The sequence below is a fragment of the Lagenorhynchus albirostris genome, chromosome 13, assembly GCF_949774975.1.
Source record: "Lagenorhynchus albirostris chromosome 13, mLagAlb1.1, whole genome shotgun sequence".
NCBI classification, from domain to species: domain Eukaryota; kingdom Metazoa; phylum Chordata; class Mammalia; order Artiodactyla; family Delphinidae; genus Lagenorhynchus; species Lagenorhynchus albirostris.
Genome location: NC_083107.1, coordinates 43,082,161 through 43,097,101, shown reverse-complemented (window position 1 = coordinate 43,097,101; position 14,941 = coordinate 43,082,161). Strand labels below are relative to the sequence as shown.

General features: G+C 45.5%; 1 long non-coding RNA gene across 1 annotated transcript in view; it reads right to left on the bottom strand.

Moving 5' to 3' along the window:
* Positions 1-14,592, bottom strand: part of LOC132531963 (uncharacterized) — a 38,763-nt gene extending 24,171 nt beyond the window's left edge. The window contains exons 1-2 of the long non-coding RNA XR_009544251.1: positions 14,452-14,592; positions 13,314-13,459 (exon numbers count right to left, since the gene is read on the bottom strand). This is a non-coding gene — a long non-coding RNA (uncharacterized LOC132531963). The remainder of the gene's footprint in view (positions 1-13,313; positions 13,460-14,451) is intronic.
* Positions 14,593-14,941: the final 349 nt, after the last annotated feature.

Sequence of the window (14,941 nt, the reverse complement as noted above, 5' to 3'; positions counted from 1 at the left end):
TAAATCTATTACACAGATGAGAAAACCAAGTCCTAGAATGATTTGCTCCAGGTCTTCAAATATAAAAATGAGATAACCAGAACTTGAATCTGTCTGTTACAAAGCCAAGGTTAGAGCTCCCTGCACAGGCTCAGGGGCCCTGGGACCTCTGCTGGAAGGGAAGGAACTCGGCTGCATGGTCAGTGTGGCCCCCTGGGCTTTTTCACGCCTTCTAAACAGGAAGTGAGAGTACAGACTCCTGTCCAACCTCCAACCTGCACTATTATTCCAGTGAACCCCCAGGCTCAACAGACTTTGGATGGCTGTGAACTGGCCCTCAACCAAAGGCATGAGTTCAGACACACTCCCCTTTGCCAAAGCTGCTTCTGGTAAAACAAATCTATAAAGAGACATTTCTCCTAAGGAGGCCCCACCCAGCTCAGCCAAAGGGAGAGAATGGGTGGGTGACAGGGCTTCCTATTTTAGGAAATCCATCAGTTCTCTATCAGCAGAGCCTGGGCCTCCAGCCAACAGGTCCCTGGAGGGAGGAAGAATGAGGACTGGGGTCAGCTGTAGAGAATGAACGCAGGTCCCCAGCAGCAGGCTCCAGGGAGGGGCGGTCTCAGCCCCTCTGAGCTCTGCTACAGTGAGGCTGCTATGGCCTGGCTCCCCTTCCACTTCCGCCAGGCAGAGGCATTGCTTCCCGCAGCCTGGCCTGAGGCCGCTGGGGAAGGGGAGGGGGGGTTGAGGCTGTGCCCCTCCCCCTAGCAAAGTGTCCAGACGCCAACAGGCCCACATCTGTCCTCTACCACCCGGAAGAAGTGGCCCCCTGCTGTGTGACCCTGGGCAATTTCCCCACGACAGCAGCACATCCTTCATAGAATACTGTGGCACTCACCTAGGAACAACTGTCCCCTCCTTCCAGCAAATACTCTGAATCCTGTGGCCTCAGCCCCTCAAAGATCTTGTTCTGTGTCATCAAATACAGTTTTCCCTAAACCCCAAACACACTTCTCTCTACCTCAGCCGCGTACTCCTGTGTGTAGCTCCAGCAGTCCCATTTCCGGCCCTCAGTTGTACTGAAGATTTCATCTACCAAGCACGTATATGCCAGCACCAACTGCACTGGGGAAGAGTCACGGGATGTTTGGGGCAGTGTGGCGGAAGGGAGAAGCCCCGGGTACAACCCTTTTATTTAATCGTCACCTAATTAGGCTGCCACCTACTGCTCCCACCAGCACACAAGAAGTGCTAATATTGCAAAGGAAAATTTGGTGCCTAACCTCATTTCTATCTCCAGATGTAGTATACTTCTCTCGGGGTGTTTTCAAAGTCTTATTCTGCAGATTTCTGATGTTAATGTGTTATCTTTCTTTAAGAACTTCCCTTGGCTCAGCACCCACCCTTCCCCCCACCCCCCACCACCATTCATCACAGGACTGAAGCAACCTCAAGAGCAGAAGGCAGACTGCTGGTCCAGCAAATGAGTGTGGATGCCCTCTCCTCTCAGACCTCTTAGCTCAGCTAAGGAGGACATCAGTTACAAGCTGGGGGCGGCAGCCGGAGGAGTGAGAGTCAGCAGCTTCCAGAGAATGAAGCAAGACATTTCAAGTCAAAATCTCTGCACGGGGGCTTCCCTGGTGGCGCAGTGGTTGAGAGTCCGCCTGCCGATGCAGGGGACACGGGTTCGTGCCCCGGTCCGGGAGGATCCCACATGCCACGGAGTGGCTGGGCCCGTGAGCCATGGCTGCTGAGCCTGCGCGTCTGGAGCCTGTGCTTTGCAACGGGAGAGGCCACAACAGTGAGAGGCCTGCGTACCGCCAAAAAAAAAAAAAAAAAAAAAATCTCTGCACGGGCCCTGGGCCAGGGCAGCATAGTGCCGTGCAATTACAGGGAACAATCTAAAAAAATCAATCTTGAACGGGCAGCCGGTGCAGTGCCTCTGAAAATAGACAACCTCTGGGTCCTCTCCTCTGAGGAGCTGGCAGCCACTACCTGCGGCAGCACAAAGAAGCGAACTTTCTAAACCAAAATAGTATCCTGGGTCTGAGAAACAATGAAGGACAAATGCCAGAGCTCAGGGAAGAGTTTTATGAAGTCCTAAATCACCTCTGCAAAGAGAAGCTAAAATAAGGTAAACCCGCTGCAGGGCTGTCAACCCCCATCATCACTGTGCTCCTATTAACTAGTTATCGTGACAGGAGGAGCTGGTGTTGTGTCCTCATCATCACCATCATCCCCCTCATCATCATATGAGGCCCACCTTCACCGCTGGACGCAGCTCCTATTCAGCCCCTGGGCCTGCCTGCAGGTTTGATGAGGCAAAAGAGGAGGCTAGATTTGTTTAAAGAGGTCGGTGTGGGGATGACAAGAAAGCAAGATAAAAGGAGAGAGATGCAGAAGCACCAATTCCTAGCAGACAAGGCCTACTACCAAGTATTTGAGACTGGGCTGATTCCGCCAGAGCCGTGAAGTGGTGGGTGAACCAAGGCAAGGGTTTTGCTTGTCTGCTCCCCTACTGGCACCTGCCTCCCTGGGGTCCTGGAGTTGGAGCATATTTTGAAAGAACCAAGGGACACTAAGTTCCCAAGACCCTGTCTCACATTTATTTCCTTTTCTGTTTCAACAAGGACACTATTTTGTACTTGTTTAGTGATTCTTCACAGACAATTTTCTTCTGGACTGAGGCTGGTTTTATCAGATAATCCAGGCATCTACTGGGTGCCCACCAACATGTCCTACTAGGAAATGAGAGCTGTAGGAGGGTTGATTTATGAACTAAACAAAGGAACAACAAAGTATCACACACCCGGAGGCGACGGATCTGGGGACAGGAAGGCAGGACTAAGTCAGGAGGATTCCCCTTCAGGACAGGCAGGGAATTCTGAACTTCCCCACCGTGTGGGAGCCCCTCTATTCCTATGCTTCTTTTTTTCTTTTTTTGTCTTGGAATTTTATTTTATTTTTTTATTGAAGTATAGTTAATTTACAATGTTGTGTTAGTTTCAAGTGTACAGCAAAGTGATTCAGTTATACATATATATATTCTTTTCCAGATTCTTTTCCATTATAGGTTATTACAAGATATTGAGTATAGTTCCCTGTGCTATACAGTAGGTCCTTGTTGCTTACCAATTTTATATAGGTAGTGTGTTTATGTTAATCCCAAACTCCTAATTTATCTCTATCCCACCCCCATGCTTCTTGCTCTGAGGCAAATGTCCTGAGAAGACATCCCAGGATTTAATAACCAAGCAGCATGTGTGCCTTTCTCCATTGCTGAGGCCTGGCCTCCCGAGTTCCCAGCAAGCAGAGGTTCCACTGAAAGGGAAAACTCCCCTCTGATGAAATCAGCATATTCATCAGATACTAATACAGTCCTGCCTGAGCTGCATCCATCACACCTGGCTCTCTTCCTTTTTTCCACCTCCCAGAATAGGGAAGGGTTACTTTTCTGCTGGGCCCACAGCTGATGAGCTTCAAGGTACAACGTGACATTAAACTCCCTGGTGGCAGTCCCTCATCGTGGTTGCCATGGTGCCCTGCAGGGCTACTCAGCTCCCTACTCACACCCAGCCTGCAGCTCCTTCGGCAAAAAGGCAGAACCTCAGTACGACTGGAGGTAATGAGCAGGGGTATTGAAATCTCATTTCAGTCAATATATTCCTCATCAACCCCAACAAGCATTCGACTTACTTATATACTCCCTGTCAACCCTGGAGAGCAGAGGTTAAAATAAAACCCCTGAAGGGCAGGACTGGTGAATGGAGAAACGAATACAGAGCACCCTGCCAATCCATAAGGCAGAAAATAAACCCCTGGCACATGGCAGGTACTCAGTAAATATCTGTTAAATGTATAAATGAATGAATAAAAGTAACTCAAGTATGGTTTAGGCCTCTTGAGGGACATTTTCTGAAAAGACACTGTTGGTATTAATAATTGGTACACTTGATGTGACATTTTCTGCCTTCCAAAATGCCTTCCTGTGTTATCACACTTGGTCTCTGCAACAAGAAAGGGCCCTAGAACTGGGCTGGGAAATCATTTCTATTTTGCAGCTGAGAAAACTAAGGCGCAGAGAGGTGATCTACCTGAGTGACTCAGCACTTGGGTGGAGGTTATGGAGGGGAAGCCCTCTCCTACCTCCTCTAATGGCTCAGCCACAGGCCTTCCTTCTCCCCCCGCCCCGGGCAGGAGCCACTGGACATCTGAGAGGGGGCAGGGGACTCAGGTGTGCACCGAAGCCCTGTCCATGCCTCGATTCACTGGGGCCTCGAATGATGAAATATTTATTTGGTGATAAGAACTTGCCCTTCATATCAAGTGGCGGCTCTTGCTTGGATTACCTTACAGTAAAGTAGACCCACTGCCAGTGTCTGCTGCCCCGAGTTGTTGGAAGGTCACTCACTCCAGCTTGCACCTATGCCGCGGAGAACAGCTCCCAGCTCAACCTCAGGCAGGGAAGCAGAACCACCAGGGGGAGATTCCTAGCTCTGAGGAGTCAGAGACAGAGCACAGGCCCTGCGCCCCTGGGCCCAGCCATACCCCCACCTCAGGACAGCTGGATTCTGGCCTTTCTGCTTCCCTTTCCTCCCTCAACCATGACTCCTGGGACCTGACCTGATCTTTCTGCAAAGCACCGTCACTTCCCACAGCAACCCACAAGATTCTCTCCCTGACAGGACTGCCTATTGAGCAGAAGACAGCCTAACTGTTGGGAAACATTCAGGATAAAAAGCATAAATTACAAAGGCTGAAGAAAGCCGACAAATTGTTCACAGTCACCGTCCCAGTGACTTCATTTCTAACTGACGTTTAGAGTCCCTTTGGCCTCTAGCTCCTGATGATAGGTTTCAACACGCTTCCCTCTTGTCAGCTCATCAGCCCGAACCCGCCATTAGGCATGAGTGTGCGCTATGCCCACAAGCTCTGGTATTCTGCAGAATCCCAGGCTCAGCCGGCTTTAGAGTACCTATGAGAATTAAATGAGATAACATGTAAGAAGCTATAGGAAATGTAGCTATATGGCAATCAGGTTAGTGGTCAGTGTACTGACTGACCTCCATCTGACTCACCTCCACGTGTTCTCAGCCCCAGGAGCTGACCCCTGAGGAAGGCACCATCCTGAGCACCCTTGCTGGCTGGCTTCCGGTTTGGCCAACATGAGGCAGCAAAAACGGGCAGGGATTTCTTCCCCACTCCCTCCCTGCCCTGGAGCCCTGTCTCTGGAGGCCCTTCCTCCACAGCCGCAGTCCCACTGGGTCAGGCACCAAGACTTCCTTCTTCCCTTTGCCCTTTGGCCTTAGGGAAGTAATGGCTCCCCCAACGCAAGTCTTCAGGTACCTCAATGTTCCGTATTTGTTCCCTCAACCCTGCTTGCTGCTCTGTGGATGCTTTTATTAAAGTCTTTCTATTTGAACCACCTGGGATAAATTCTGTATTCCTGCCAGGCCCCTGACTGATAAACTCAGAGACATCCACATCTGTGTCTAATCAGCTAAAAGGCCCAGCCTTGGCCTCATTCATCACTGGGAGCAGAGAAACGATAGTGTCCAATGCTGGTTAAGGTATCTTCAATGCAGAGCTTCCAAACCCCCAGCAAGGCCAGCTGGCCTTTCCTCCCTCCTCTCATCTTTCTAGTGGCCTAGCTGCATGGTCTTATAAAGCAGCTCAGCGTGGGCTGCCAGCAGTCTGACATCAGGATGGAAGAATACAGAGGCCTCAGAGGTTCTGAATTTTCTGCAATCTAATGATTCGCTGATCCTCTGGTGTTTGGCAATAGCTATTTCAGTTTCAAGATGCTTAAATCACTTCTTTGTTCTTTCTGCTGTGTAACTGGGGCACCATTATGAGTCTGGAGCAATTGCTGTTTGGGGTAGAGGCATTTTTATTGGCAGGGGTGGGGAATTATGTGGGTTGTTTTGTTTTTGTCTTTTTCCTTGTTCTGGAGGAGTCAAATCATTCACTTGGAAGAAGGTCAAGTTTGTTTGGGATTTTCTCCTGCAAGAGGTCCACAGCTGACCCCTTCTTCAAATGGCGCTTTCTGTCTCTCTGTTTCTAACTTTACTTCCTCCTCTGGCTTCAGGGCGGGTGTCTAGTTTGGGAGCTCCAAGTCCTCTCCTCCTCTTTTGTATTTATCTCCCTCCAACGTCCAGGTAGTTGCAGGCTTGGCTGCCAAATGCCATTCATGACATATGTATTTACTGAAGGCCTGCCATTGTGCCAGGTGAGTCGCTGGGCACAGGGAAAAAATGGTGACCAAACACTGTCCCTGCCCTCCAGGATCTCACAGTCTAGCAAGAAGGGAAGACAAGAGGAAGCTCAGGGAAGTAACAGGAGCACCAGGGAGGGGGTACGGGGAGGGTTAGGGGGGTCACACTGGGCTCTGCCTCCTGACCATGAGTGTTCAAGGGCAGAATCAGGTTCACAGCCTATTTTCCACACCTCAGAGGAAATGTGCTTCATAAATAAGTAACCACACCTGAGTTACTATGCAAATAAGCTCAACTCTGCTCTTCAACAGCCAGGTTCACTATTTTTTTTTTTTGCAGTACGTGGGCCGCTCACTGCTGTGGCCTCTCCCATTGCAGAGCACAGGCTCCAGATGCGCAGGCTCAGCGGCCATGGCTTACGGGCCCAGCCGCTCCACTGCATGTGGGATCCTCCTGGACCGGGGCATGAACCCGTGCCCACTGCATCGGCAGGCGGACTCTCAACCACTGCGCCACCAGGGAAGACCCAGGTTCACTTTTCCACAAGCTATTTCTCTCCAGCTTCCATGCTCTGTGCTATATTTACTGTATGCAACCCATTTATCATGGTCTGTCATTACTGAATGAGACAGTCAGCCTCAAGAAGAAAGGACAAGATTACAATTACAGGAAAAAATCTGTAAAAAATACAAACACATGGAGGCTAAACAATACATTACTAAATAACCAAGAGATCACTGAAGAAATCAAAGAGGAAATAAAAAAATACCTAGAAACAAATGACACTAGAGACACGAAGACCCAAAACCTATGGGATGCAGCAAAAGCAGTTCTAAGAGGAAAGTTTATAGCAATACAATCCTACCTCAAGAAACAAGAACCAACTCAAATAAACAACCTAAACTTATACCTAAAGCAATTCAAGAAAGAAGAACAAAAAAACCCCAAAGTTAGCAGAAGGAAAGAATTCATAAAGATCAGATCAGAAATAAATGAAAAAGAAATAAAGGAAACAATAGGAAAGATCAATAAAACTAAAAGCTGGTTCTTTGAGAAGATAAACAAAATTGATAAACCATTAGCCAGACTCATCCAGAAAAAAAGGGAGGAGACTCAAATCAATAGAATTAGAAATGAAAAAGGAGAAGTAACAACTGACACTGCAGAAAGACAAAAGATCATGAGAGATAACCACAAGCAACTCTATGCCAATAAAATGGACAACCTTGAAGAAATGGACAAATTCTTAGAAATGCGCAACCTGGCAAGACTGAATCAGGAAGAAATAGAAAATATGAACAGACCAATCACAAGCACTGAAATTGAGACTGTGATTAAAAATCTTCCAACAAACAAAAGCCTAGGACCAGATGGCTTCACAGGCTAATTCTATCACACATTTAGAGAAGAGTTAACACCCATCCTTCTCAAACTCTTCAAAAATATAGCAGCGGGGGGAACACTCCCAAAATCATTCTATGAGGCCACCATCACCCTGATACCAAAACTAGACAAAGATGTCACAAAGAAAGAAAACTACAGGCCAATATCACTGATGAACATAGATGCAAAAATCCTCAACAAAATACTAGCAAAAAGAATCCAACAGCACATTAAAAGCATCATACACCATGATCAAGTGGGGTTTATCCCAGGAATGCAAGGATTCTTCAGTATATGCAAATCAATCAATGTGATACACCATATTAACAAATTGAAGGAGAAAAACCATATGATCATCTCAATAGATGCAGAAAAAGCTTTCAACAACATTCAACACCCATTTATGATAAAAACTCTCCAGAATGTAGGCATAGAGGGAACTTACCTCAACATAATAAAGGCCATATATGACAAACCCACAGCCAACATTGCTCTCAATGGCGAAAAACTGAAACCATTTCCTCTAAGTTCAGGAACAAGACAAGGTTGTCCACTCTCACCACTATTATTCAACATACTTGTGGAAGTTTTAGCCACAGCAATCAGAAAAGAAAAAGAAATAAAAGGAATCCAAATCGGAAAAGGAGTAAAGCTGTCACTGTTTGCAGATGACATGATACTATACATAGAGAATCCTAAAGATGCTACCAGAAAACTACTAGAGCTAATCAATGAATTTGGTAAAGTAGCAGGATACAATATTAATGCACATAAATGTCTTGCATTCCTATACACTAATGATGAAAAAATCTGAAAGAGAAATTAAGGAAACACTCCCATTTACCACTGCAACAAAAAGAATAAAATACCTAGGAATAAACCTACCTAAGGAGACAAAAGACCTGTATGCAGAAAACTATTAGACACTGATGAAAGAAATTAAAGATGATACAAACAGATGGAGAGATATACCATGTTCTTGGATTGGAAGAATCAACATTGTGAAAATGACTCTACTACCCAAAGCAATCTACAGATTCAATGCAATCCCTATCAAACTACCAATGGCATTTTTCACAGAACTAGAACAAAAAATTTCACAATTTGTATGGAAACACAAAATACCCCAAATAGCCAAAGCAATCTTGAGAAAGAAAAATGGAGCTTGAGGAATCAGGCTCCCAGGCTTCAGACTATACTACAAAGCTACAGTAATCAAGACAGTATGGTACTGGCACAAAAACAGAAATATAGATCAATGGAACAGGATAGAAAGCCCAGAGATAAACCCACGCACATATGGTCACCTTATCTTTGATAAAGGAGGCAAGAATATACAATGGAGAAAAGACAGCCTCTTCAATAAGTGGTGCTAGGAAACCTGGACAGCTACCTGTAAAAGAATGAAATTAGAACACTCCCTAACACCATACACAAAAATAAACTCAAAATGGATTAAAGACCTAAATGTAAGGCCAGACACCATAAAACTCTTAGAGGAAAACATAGGCATAACACTCTATGACCTAAATCACAGCAAGATCCTTTTTGACCCACCTCCTAGAGAAATGGAAATAAAACTAAAAATAAACAAATGGGACCTAATGAAACTTAAAACCCTTTTGCACAGCAAAGGAAACCATAAACAAGATGAAAAGATAACCCTCAGAATGGGAGAAAATATTTGCAAATGAAGCAACTGACAAAGGATTAATCGCCAAAATTTACAAGCAGCTCATGCAGCTCAATATCCAAAAAACAAACAACCCAATCAAAAAATGGGCAGAAGACCTACACAGACATTTCTCCAAAGAAGATATACAGATTGACAACAAACACGTGAAAGGATGCTCAACATCATTAATCATTAGAGAAATGCAAATCAAAAGTACAATGAGGTATCACCTCACACCGGTCAGAATGGCCATCATCAGAAAATACAAACAATAAATGCTGGAGAGGGTGTGGAGAAAAGAGAACCCTCTTGCACTGTTGGTGGGAATGTAAATTGATACAGCTACTATGGATAACAATATGGAGGTTCCTGAAAAAACTAAAAATAGAACTACCATATGACCCAGCAGTCCCACTACTGGGCATATACCCTGAGAAAACCATAATTCAAAAAGAGTCATGTACCACAATGTTCATTGCAGCTCTATTTACAATAGCCAGGACATGGAAGCAACCTAAGTGTCCATCGACAGATGAATGGATAAAGAAGATGTGGCACATATACACAATGGAATATTTCTCAGCCATAAAAAGAAACAAAATTGAGTTATTTGTAGTGAGGTGGATGAATCTAGAGTCTGTCATACAGAGTGAAGTAAGTCAGAAATAGAAAAACAAATACCGTATGCTAACAAATATATATGGAATCTAAAAAAAAAAAATGGTTCTGAAGAACCTAGGGGCAGGACGGGAATAAAGACACAGATGTAGAGAATGGACTTGAGGGCACGGGGAGGGGGAAGGATTAGCTGGGACGAAGTGAGAGTGGCATGGACATATATACACTACCAAATGTAAAATAGATAGCTAGTGGGAAGCAGCTGCACAGCACAGGGAGATCAGCTAGGTGCTTTGTGACCACCTAGAGGGGTGGGATAGGGAGGCTGGAAGGAAGACTCAAGAGGGAGGGGTTATGGGGATATATGTATATGTATAGCTGATTCACTTTGTTATAAGGCAGAAACTAACACACCATTGTAAGGCAATTATACTCCAATAAAGATGTTAAAAAAAAAAAAAAGAAAGGACAATTTGAAGGGTCTTTACCTGGGCCCCTGAGCCTGAGTTCCCTTCAAGGGCCAAAGTTTACCCTGGCCCAGTCTCATGCAAAAAAACAAACAAAAGACAAAGGCTACAGAAAATACCAATAGTGATAGCTAAATCCTCTAAGATTAAGAAAAGGGGAGGGGGACCAGTAGAATAAAACCAGCAGGAAACCACTCTTGCTGCAATGGACTCCCTGAGAATTTCAGGAATTTGGTTACAGCTCAACACAAGTCCTGATTCACATTCACTCACCTCACAGGAGAGCCTCACAGGCAGAGGCTAAGTGCAGCCGCAAGATGGGCTGCTAAGAATTTTCTGATTTCAGTTCAGACTGGTTTCCAAAATGTTCTGGGGATTCTAAACTTTCACTCTCCCAGACATTTCAGAGTGTGCCATAACTAATCCCACATCTTGCATTTATTTGGGAAAGGAGGCTCCAATCTCCTATGTGGGTGGGATAGGAAGTGAAGACTGTGGAATCTGGAATCCCTTTTGGTTCCCATTTTCCTTTGTGAAAATCCTTCAAATTAAAAAGTCATTGAATGTTGGAGTTAAAAAGAGATGTTGGGGATCACTTAGTCCAATGGCCTCTCCTCGTTTTAGACAGCTAATCGAGAAAACAGGCCGTGATCAAAGTCTCACAAGCTAGGGGCTGAGCTAACCCAGGCTCCAGGCCAGCTGCACTACTGTCCTGGGAATTCACGCACAAGGTATTGGCAGAGGGCAGAGGGGGAATATGTGGCTATTAAGGGAATAATGGAAAAACTCCAAAGAGGAAGAAATCAGCTGACACATAACTTGCCATCCAGGCTGGCTGTCAGGAGGCTCAAATTGGAAGCAGGTGAATCTGCCTGATGAGAGTTGAAGGAGGGAAGTGAGGAAGTGGGGGAAGGTGGGAGGGAGGATAGAATACATTTCAGAATCAACAGAATCTGAGACTGCATTTACTCTGTGTACTAACTAGGGTGACAAGGGTTGGATGGGAACAAGATTAAGGGAGATATGTTCCTGGAGGAGGGAAAATGCTTCTTGTATTAATAGGTAAAGGGTAAAGACAAGTCTCAGATGTGAGTAGAAGGTAGGGAAAGCTGCCTGTGGTGAACACAGGGATGCACCCCCAGGTCCCCTTACTTTTATGGAGGGTTTATTCCCCATGGTGGGAATGCTGCTAGAAGAAGACCTCCAGCTGTCAAACCCTCTTTGGGGACTGCCTGGGCTAAAGGAAGCTGCTCTGCCCAAGGTCTTGCCTTCTTCAGGGGCAGTGACTCATCCACAGGTAGATAAAGGCCCAGCCCTCTTGCCTCAACAGGGGACACCTGAAAGGGTCCATTCCAGCCTCTGAACTTGCCATGTGGTCAGCTGAGCTCTTTGTTGGGATTGCTACAGAGCTTACCTTCTCCCTCTGCTGGATCCTACTTTCTCCCCCCTCCTCCCATAGTGTTGAGACCATGGGTGCCACCCTAGAAAATAGCCTCCATCTCAGAATCAGCTTGGGGGAACCCAAGTGGCAGCTCTGATTACAGAGTAAACATACAGAGCCGCACTGAAAGCAGAGAGAAAACCTCCATCTGTTGAATCTGGCCAAGTAACTCACACCTGTGGAAAGCACATGGCCCAAGTCCCGATTTAGAAAATGCAGTTAAGGCTCTGTCTAGGTGACAGGCTGTCACCTCATCGCCATCCACGTGCCTGAGCAGTGAGACCAAAGAGGCCATTCCTCCCCTTGCAGGACCACACCCTACCTGAGCCAGGCAGCCAGAATCCAGTACAGGCAATTCTTAAAGACGTTTAAAGACGATTCCAAAGCCACCCTGGAGCTGGCACCCCATGTAAAGTTGATAAACCTTAATTAACTATCAGAAATGTTCTCCTACAGTAAATTTAAATTCCTCGCATCCTGCATGTATTGATTTCTTTCTGCTATCTTAGGCAGAGGTAGAAAACATAAGCTTATCGGTTTAGTGACATCTCACGATTCATCTTCAATCTTTTATTCAAGGTGAATGATCCCATTTCCACTATTTTTTTTTTTTTTTTTTGCAAAAGGTTATACTTTCCATCCCATCATCACGTCTGTGGCCTTCTGTAAAGGCCACAAAGGAATCTCTTTCAAATCTTGGTCAATTTAATGGCTATCAATTTTTCTTCTATTAGAGTCAGCTTTATCATCCTGCGTGGCAAATGGCACAGTAACAAGGCACCATCAATAAGTCAACAAGGGCACAGTCCTTGGTTTCTACTCTTCAAAGCCAGCATTCCCACAGCCTGAAGAACCTAACAGGGCTTCTAACTGAAGAGGTGGGAAGGGATCAAGAGGTGGGAAGAAAAAAAGAACTGAGGCTGCATGGTTCCTGGGAACAGAGAAGCCACTGTGCCCCCCAGAGAATGGGGAGGGGTGGGGGGATTCTGCAGAACACAGCCAGAGGCGGGCAGCTCATGTTGGGGGGTCGCATGCTTCTGCCTATGAGAAGAATCTGAGCACATTAGCTATTTCTTTCTTGTCAAGAATCCTTGAGATATTTAGATTTGAGTTACGAATTGAAAGTGAGATAAGCCCTATTTTATTTGCTTGTTTCCCTGCACTTATCTCAGGATGCTTCCTGGATCTGTACAGTAAATAACGATTTATGTAGGAGAGAGAAATAAAGGAGGTACATTCACTTATCTGGCTATCTTTGATCCACTGAATAATTATTATGTTTAACTCTGGATTGGTAGGGTTTTTATACTCATTAGGAAAACTTAACACCAGTGGTTTTCAACCACTTGGCAAGGCCTAGAGACGTTTCGGCTCGTCTTGACTGGTTGGGGTGGCGAGTAGGGAGAGCTACCGCCATCTAGTGGATAGAGGCCAGAATGCCGCTAAACATCCTACGGGGCAAGGACAGCCTCACACAACAAAGAGTTTTCTGTCCAAAATGTTGATAGTACTGGGATCAAGAAAGTCTGACTTACAGATGATTCCATGTCCTCCAAATGTATTCACCTCTTCAAGAGGCTTCAGGCATTGTGGTTTCTCCTCCTCTCCACACAATGGGCCTGGAGAAATTACAAGCTGCTTGACCCACAAGCTCACTGTCTTATTTTTGATAGAGGCAGAGCTGAGGAACAAAGACAAGAGAAACCCAACTGTGAGGTGAAAGCAAGCTTAACCTTGGCTCATGGGCTCCCTTCAAAAGCTATGTTTTATGTTGGGATCTCTGATTAGACAGGCTGAGTCAGAAAATAACAAGGAATTCTCAGAATTACTTCCTAGGTCAGGGTCTTGCTTTCAACTCTGTAATAATCTCACCCCCCCCCCCACTTTGAATCAAGGATTGAATACTGTGTAAGAAGAATAACCAGGTTCTCTCTTCAATTGGTTCTGAAACCATCTCAATGATTTTGAGAAAATAGACTTTCTACAATCTGGCAGTAAATTGACCAGCCTGGGATATTTTTGTGTATACATTTCTTACTTTTCTAAAGAATAGACTGAACATGCCAGAATTTTTCAAAGCTGAAATTATGGTATAAGCAACAGCTTTGCAGACAGCCTGTGCTTCAACGTGGAGTAGCAGAAACAGAAAAGTCAGCCAGGCCACGAGGGTCTGGTCAAGTGTGTAACAGTGTGGGATCGCTGCATAACGGGCAGGATCCCACTACAGTACAGCCTTTGAAATGTCTTGAAAAGAAATCTTTTGTCTAGAAAACAAAGCCCTCAACTCCAGGCCCAAATTCACCCCACTCACTCCACCCTCATCCCTACTTCAACTTGAAAAGCTCAAGAAGAGAAAAAGCACTAGAATTTAAAACATTTGAATGTAGAGTAACTTTTTTTTTCTTTAAAGGGCCATCTTCTTATTAATACAAATACTTCTGGGAGGATGACAGAGTAGGGAGCACCAGGAATCTGTCTCGCCTCCTAAACAACAGTTGCTCGGGCAGAACCTGTCTGACGCAACTATGGGGACTCTGGAGGCTACTGAAGGCTTGCAACTTCCAGACGAAGGCTTGGACAGTAAAGTGCAGTTAACTTCAGTCCATTTTACCTCTTAGTACAGTAGCAGCTATCCATCCCACACCCACAGCCCCACGGCAGGCAGCTGTGCACCTGTTCCTGGAGCAGCTTGCACGTAGCTTGCAGGAGCCAAGGTGGTCAAGAAGAACCATGTCTTCCAGACATAAGGGATTTGTGCTCTGAGTACTGATTGCTACTCCAGAACTCTAGTTGCACCTCCCTCCACTGTTGCAAGTCCCTCTCCGCTCCAGCTGAAGTGACCTCTGGGGATTTAAAGGGCCAATACTCATTCTTTTCCTCCTTCCATTTTTCTCCTTTTCCCTTTTTGGGGGACAGATATGAAAGAGTAGGACATTCAAAAGCAATTCCATATACAGGAGAAATTAGAAAGTCATCATGCACACTCAGAGGAAAGCACAGGCTCAGAAAAGATCTGAGAAAACGTTAAGTTTACACCTCAAGCAGATCCCTGGCACAGAGACAACTCACAACAATCAAAACAGAAACAAAAACGAAAACAGAAACAAAAACAGAAAACCCTGGGGAAGGGAGAGAAGCTGATTTCCAGAGTTACCAAATTATT